Genomic DNA, 8,265 nt, shown 5'->3' on the forward strand with positions numbered 1-8,265 from the left:
ACGCCATCTGGTCATGGGTCAATGTACATGTATAAATGAATGAAATGCATGAAAATATGTTAATAATCTCAACATTCCCTTCGGATGAACTTTATCAACTGCGTATTATTCTGAGACCCATGAATAGAAGATATAATAATATGTCACATGGGGAATCAAGAACACAGAGATTCCTAGTATCTCAATGAATAAAGTCGTTTATGAAAATTGTGCGTTTACTATTTTCTTCTGTATAATTTGGATCATGCCAAAAAGAAAGAAGGGATAGCCTTAACATACCTGGATTAGGAAAAAATTCGTATGATATCTTGGAAAAGATTACACCGTTCTCTTTTAGAACCGTTAAATTTTTATGTTGTTAAGCTTCTAATAATTCTCGTTGGATTTTGGTTGAAAGACGTTTTGTTGAAAGCTTGTAAAAATGGCTAACGTTCTGATTGTAAGAATGACTAACTTTCTAATTGTAAGAATGACTAACATTCTGATTGTATAGTCTTTGTTATGGAAAATACTAGAATGGAGTGAATGTGTAACTAACACATTATGCCACCCAATAAGAAATGACAAAGAGTCATTTCTATAGGATGTGGCTAGCTGCCACGTTTGGGGGGGGGGGGGGATGGTTAGTCTTATCTTATAATTTATTAATTAATTAGGTAATGTTTCGTTACCCGATAATTAACCAATTACCCGCATAATTTAGAATTATCTCAAATCACTTAAAATTCTACTTATTTGATACACTTTATACCTCATATTATCAGGGTCATATGGTACCTTGTATGGTACTAGTCCATAAATATCGGGCATTATTGCTCGGCCCGTATTTTATCTCAAATCGACAAACTTCAGCGAAACTCATTTTCTTTAATTCTTGTACCCTTTATCCTTCATGGCACTTACTTATTGCTTGTTATAAATAGCATAAATATGCTAACCTCAAGATAATCTCATCCCCGAGTCTATGTCAATTAACTGAAGACGAAACTTTAACGTACGAGAAACGCGAGATGTAACATCCTTCGCCCCTTAGAAACATTCGTCCTCGAATGTTTAACTCCCCGGGATCTAGACTTTGGCAAAGTCACCTTTGTAACAATACTACTACTGAATTTCCTGTAGAAACTCAATAATTAAATGCCATATAGGACAACAATCATCAACAACGACAATGGCCTCACACGATCAATGACAAAAACTAATACAAGAATCCATACACGTACCTTAAGATTGTGATGTCCCAGTCGGACCCTTCTCTGGAGGAGGAAATAAGTAGGGATATCTAGACTTCATGTCTTCCCCGGCCTCCCAAGTTATTTCTTCCACATTGTTGTTTCTCCAAAGTACTTTCACCGAAACTACATCTTTAGTTCTCAATCTCCGAACCTGTCTGTCTAATATAGCCGTGGGAGTTTCTTCATATGATAGCTGCTCTGTGACCTGAACGTCGTCAACTGACACGATTCAAGAAGGATCTCCAATACATTTACGGAGCATAGACACATGAAAGACTAGATGTACAGACTCCAAGTCCGAAGGCAAGTCTAATTCATATACTACCTGGCCTAACTTGCGTATAATCCTATATGGTCCAATGTACCGAGGGATAAGTTTTCCTTTCTTACCGAACCTCATAACACTTTTCATCGGTGATACCTTTAGGAATACCTTGTCGTCAATCTGAAACTCAAAGTCTCGCCGTCGATTATCCGCATAAGACTTCTGATGGCCTTGAGCTGCTGATAGCCTTTCCTGTATAAGCTTAATTTTCTCGATTGCCTGTTGTACCAATTCTGGTCCTACTAACGTAGTTTCCCCAATATCGAACCACCCTATAGACGACCTACACTTCCGTCTGTAAAGAGCTTCGTATGGAGCCATCTGAATTCTGGAATGGTAGCTATTATTGTATGTGAACTCAATAGGCGGCAGATGATCATCCCGTCTACCCTTGAAGTCTATCACACAAGCCCTTAACATATCTGTAAGTGTCTGAATAGTACGCTCAGCCTGTCCGTCTGTATGGGGATGAAATGCTGTACTAAGACTTACTTGAGTCCCTAATCCTTTCTGGAAGGACCTCCAGAAGCTAGATGTAAATTGAGCTCCTTTATCCGAGATAATAGATACAGGGACACCATGCAGTCGTATTATCTCCTTAATATAAAGCCTTGCATAATCCTCTGCGAAATATGTAGTCCTTTAGTTGTTCCTTCAACTCTTTCAGCTCAGCGGGGGCCATTCTATAGGGAGGAATAGATATTGGATGAGTATCTGGTAGTAGGTCAATATCAAACTCTATTTCTCGCTCTGGCGAAAGACCCGGAAGCTCATTGGGAAAAGCATCGGGAAACTCATTAACCATAGGGATGGACTGAATGGTTGGTGACTCTACTTCCATATCCTGAACCCGAACTAACTGATAAATACAGCCCTTTCTGATCATCTTCCTTGCCTTGAGATAGGAAAAAATCTACCTCTCGGCGACGCCGTATTACCTTTCCACTCCAAAACAGGCTCCCCTGGAAATTGAAATCGGATTATCTTTGATCTACAATCATCGTTGGCATGACAAGAAGCCAACCAATCCATACCCATTATAACATCAAATTCTACCATATCTAACTCGATTAGGTCCGATACGGTAGATCGACTATCAACTACTATTATACAACCCATATATACTCGCTTGGCTATTACTGAGTCCCCAGCAAGTGTAGACACCTCAAAAGGTTTAACCAATTCAGGTTTTATTCCAAACGTACTAGCAACCAACGGAGTAACATATGATAAGGTGGAACCTGGGTCAATCAGTGCATATACATCATATGAGGAGACTGATAATATACCTGTAACAACATCAGGTGATGACTCCTGATCTCGTCGTCCTGCAAACGCAATGCGGTTTTGAGGACCGCTCGAGCTAGATGTTCCACCTCTACCTCTACCACTACTCATTAGTGCTTGTGAACCTTGCCCAGGGGGGTGTACTGATGATGACGAACCAGCTACAGATCCCGCTGGCTGAGCTATGCCTGCCTCACCTCTCGTCAGACAATCCCTCATAATGTGGCCCGGATAACCACAAGTATAACAAACACCTAACCCCATACGGTACAACCTGGCATGCTGCTTACCACATTAAGCACATCGTGGCAAGGGCGGCCTCATTTGACTTGACTCACCCCTATACTGAGAACTGAGGCCCTGGAATTCTGACCAGGCCCTGCATATGTGGAACGATCAAATCTCTTACCGCCAAACTGAGGGGCTGCGCTAGCCGATGGGTGGGCTAGATACCTTGGGTACTGTTGTCTTTGACCACCTCGAAATTCACCAGAAGGACCCGAAGACCTCGCTTTCTTATTTGGGCCCTATCATGCTCACGATCGGCCCTCTGTTTCTGCTTACGCTCCTCTACACCCTGAGCGTATGACTGAATATGAGAAATATCCATGTCTGGCTGAAGTGAGACCGACATACAATTGTTAAGCAAGTGCGGCTCTAACCCCATCACGAACCGATGAACCCGATCCTCCATCTTAGATACAATAGTGGGAGCATACCTAGCCAAAGAATCAAACTGAAGACTGTACTCCCGAACACTCATGTTACCCTGCCGAAGGGTCAAGAACCTATCAACTCTGGCCTGCCTAAGCTCTGGTGGCGGATAATGACGAAGAAAGGATTCTGTAAACTCCTGCCATACTGCTGGAAGGGCATTCTCACCTCTGGATAACTCCCAAGACTCGTACCAATTAACCAACATCCTGAAGTCTATAGGTTGCTAGCTCAACTTACTCAGTCAGTGGCCTTTATTACCCTCAAAGTCCTCTGCATTCTATCGATAAATACCTGAGGGTCTTCGTTTGGATCTGCCCCAGTGAATACCGGAAGGTCCAAATTAATGAAATCACGAACCCTCGCACTGACGGACCTATTTGCATGACCAATACCTACTTCCTAACGCCAAGCCTGCGCGGCTAATAATCGAGTTATTAGCTAAATAGCATCTCTCATCTCCTTACCCGGTGTATCTGGCTGAGGGACTAAACGTACAGGGGCGGGCGCTGGAGCTGGTGCCCTCAAAGCTCTTCTGGAGAGGGAGGGGTATGTGAAGTCTAAGATGGAATCTCACTATGTGACTCTCCGCGAGCCTTGGTAACTCGTGGCGCTCGACTAGTAGTCTCACCAGCCACGGACTTTCCCTTCTAGGCGGCCGTAGTCTTCGGAGGCATCGCTGAAAACGTAACATATTGTTAGGAACATGAATTCTTATATCGCACGCTCTAAGATAAAAAGAGAGGATAACATCCTATATGTCCTGTAGTCTCTTGTCTATAAGTGTGGTGCACAACAAACCCATAAACAAGAATCTACTGAACACGGTCTGTAGATAACCCTAGGACAGAACTGCTTCAATACCACTTTTGTCACAACCCAAACCGATGGGCCTTGACGGGTGCCCGAATCCTACATGTCGAATATCCTTAAGCATGAGTATAAGATATAAACATGAATAACATACATAAGGGAAATCTATCCAAAAGACATATGTACATATACATGCAGAATATAGTGGGTGAGCCGGCAAGGCTGCTATAGACAACAACATACCCAAGACTGGAAGCCGACAAGGCCACATACTATCCAACTATACATAACTGTCTACAGACCTCTAATAGAAATACAACTGTATAAAGATGGGGCTGAGCCACGTCATACCTATATATATATATCGTACCGAAATCAAAAGCAGCTTCGGATCAAGTGGAGGACGCCAACTCTCTCTGATCAAGGATCCTAAGAAGGGGGACCATCGGCTTGCCTACCGGCACCTGCGGGCATGAACGCAGGCCTCGGGAAATAGGGCGTCAGTACGAATAATGTACTGAGTATGTAAGGCATGAAAAACAGTACATAAAAGACATAGATGAAACATGGAATGAAGAAATTCATCTGTAAGTCTGAAAAACTTTGTAAATTCTGAAACATTTATAATGTCATGCACGTGCATATAAATGTCGTGCCATGCATAGGTATAGGTGTACATAACATCATCAAGCCTCTGAGGGCATCCCATCATATCGTCTCGGCCATTGTCGGAAACATCATTAACATATACCAACTGATCAGGTGGTGGTGCGTATATATCGCCGTAACCTTTTCCCATATCCCATATACATATATATACATATAAATACGCGTATATAACGACGTCTGGTCATGGGTCAATGTACATGTATAAATGAATAAAATGCATGAAAATATGTTAATAATCTCAACATTCCCTTCGGATAAACTTTACCAACTGCATATTATTCTGAGACCCATGAACAGGAGATATAATAATATTTCACATAGGAAATCAAGAAACAGAGATCCCTAGTATCTCTATGAATAGAGTCGCTTATGAAAATTGTGCGTTTACTCATTTCTTCTGTATAATTTGGATCATGCCAAAAAGAAAGAAGAGATAGCCTTAACATACCTGGAGTAGGGAAAAATCTGTATGATGTTCTTGGAAAAGGTTGCACCGTACTCCTTTAGAACCGCAAAATTTTTACGTTGTTAAGCTTATAATAATTCTTGTTGGATTTTGGTTAAAAGACGTTTTGTTGAAAGCTTGTAAAAATGGCTAACATTCTGATTTTAAGAATGACTAACATTCTGATTGTACAGTCTTTGGTATGGAAAATATTAGAATGGAGTGAATGTGTAACTAACACATTATGCCACCTAATAAGAAATGACTAAGAGTCATTTCTTTAGGATGTGGCTAGCTGCCACCTTTTGGGGTAGTCTTATCTTATAACTTATTAATTAATTAGGTAATGTCCCGTTATCTGATAATTAACCAATTACCTGCATAATTAAGAATTATTTCAAATTACTTAAAATTCTACTTATTTGATACACTTTATACCTCATATTATTATGGTCATATGGTACCTTGTATGGTACTAGTCCATAAATATCGGGTATTATCGCTCGGCCCGTATTTTATCCCAAATCGACAACCTTCAACGAAACTCATTTTCTTTAATTCATGTACCCTTTATCCTTCATGGCACTTACTTATTGCTTGTTATAAATAACATAAATATGCTAACCTCAAGATAATCTCATTCCGAGTTTATGTCAATTAACTGAAGACGAAACTTTAACGTACGAGAAACGCGAGATGTAACAGTTATGTATGTAAGTTGGATGATTCTTGGTCCAAGGTTATAGGTCTTGGCCATGCAAAGTAATGTCACCACCCCCAATATCCTGGTGTTGACTCTCCACAGATTGCTGTGGTATTAAATACTAATACAAGCTTAAGCCCACATTTTATTGTAGGTTACAACTCCATTAATAGTTAACTCACTTTTCATACAATTCAAATTCAATTAATTTGCCATAGTTATCAACGCTTCTCTTCCTTTAACTAACTGGACTTAGCACAACTAGCCCACAGCATCTGCAAGAAACATTTGAGAGAACTTCATTTATAGCCCATCGAGCCAAACAAATAACATTCGGTAGCCACAAATTGACTCATACAAGTCATAGCCTAATAATAATAATAGATGCTAGCCGGAAACCTCACTGACCGAATTCCCTTGCCGGAAAATCCTAGAACCGGCCAGATCTAAGAAGATATGGTCTTTTACCCGTTAAAACAACAGCAAAACGCCGGAAAATTCTAGAACCGGCCAAATCTAAGAAGATCTGGACTTTTACCCGTTAAAACAACATCAAAACAAAAGAAATAGATATGAAGGAGGAGAGGAATGGCGTATCAATAGCGTGGAACAGTCGCTGTCGATGGGGGTAATACCGTCGCTAGCCAGTGGTCAACTCCGGCGGTGACTAGTAAAAATCAGTAGCAACACCCTATAGGGAAGAAGAGGAAAGCGAGAGGAGCAGTGTGTAGCATAAGGCAACGAGAGAGACAACCTTGTCTTCTTTCTCTGATTTTCTCTTCTAGTTTCTGTGAATATGCAGATAATATTTTGAAGATCTTTGGCTAAAAATTTAAAACTCCAGCGATTTTGTTACCATTTTCGGCGACTGTGAGGCCATGGACGTCGGTGGCTGGTTTCTCAATGAGAGAAAAAACAGAGGAGATGACTATGCAAAAAGTTAAAATATCTACAAAATAGACTGTCATTATACAAAAATTATATAAAATAGACTGTCACTATACAATTTATATACAAATAGACTGTCACTATACAATTTATATACAAATAGAGTGTCACCATACAAAATATATAAAATAAAAAAAAAAGAATGTCATTATACGAAAAATATACTAAATAGACTGTCATTATACAAAATATGTACAAAATAGACTATCACTATATAAAAATATACTAAATAGACTGCCTTTATACAATTTATATACAATCAACTGTCACTATACAAAATATATACAAAATAGACTGCCACTATACAAAATAGACTGTTACTATACAAAAAATATACAAAATAGACTGTCACTATACAAAAAATATACAAAAATAGACTGTTATTATACAAAAAATATATAAAAATAGACTGTTATTATACAAAAAATATACAAAATAGACTGTTCGTATATGACCTGTATTACATATTTCATTCAATTCTTAGCTAATACTTATCAGATCCAGAAGTACAAAATATAATTTAAAAAGGCAAAAAGGGTTGATCTATCACGCCAGGTAGGGGTCGAACCTACAACCTTCTGCTTAGGAAACAGACGCTCTATCCACTGAGCTACAGGCACTTGTGTTGTCATGCTTATTCCTTTCGGCTACAGATGCAATATGTTTGGGCCGAAGGGCCATTTTCTGTAAGTAATACAAAACATGGGTTATTAAAATTTTGAGGGGCTATAGAGAGTAGTTTTCTCGAAACATTTCTATTCGAAACGAAAGATAGGATAACACTAATAAAACTTTGGTCTGGACTTGGTGGGGTGCGCCAGGCCCGTGCAGTCTTGTTAAATATTTGGGAAATATTGTTCCAAAAAGTGGGGTATGTATTACTATTACTTTACTACTATATATAAGTGGGAAGAGGTGTACGAACACAGCAATAATTCATTGTACAAAAAGTTGTGTTAATTTAATTTTACTACTATATATAAGTGGGAAGAGGTGTACGAACACAACAATAGTTCATTGTACAAAAAGTTGTGTTAATTGTACCATAGACTTGGACACACTTCATTGGTTTTGAATCTTTTTGTCCTTCCGTCTGAAAGTACAAGAGGGGTGTGAATTGTATATT

At 39.4% G+C, this 8,265-nt stretch overlaps 1 non-coding gene across 1 annotated transcript; it reads right to left on the bottom strand.

The window, feature by feature from the left end:
- TRNAR-CCU lies at positions 7,687–7,759 on the bottom strand. The gene has a single exon. It is a non-coding gene; the product is annotated as a tRNA-Arg (tRNA).

This window comes from Nicotiana attenuata, chromosome 10 (assembly GCF_001879085.1).
Source record: "Nicotiana attenuata strain UT chromosome 10, NIATTr2, whole genome shotgun sequence".
Classification (NCBI taxonomy): domain Eukaryota; kingdom Viridiplantae; phylum Streptophyta; class Magnoliopsida; order Solanales; family Solanaceae; genus Nicotiana; species Nicotiana attenuata.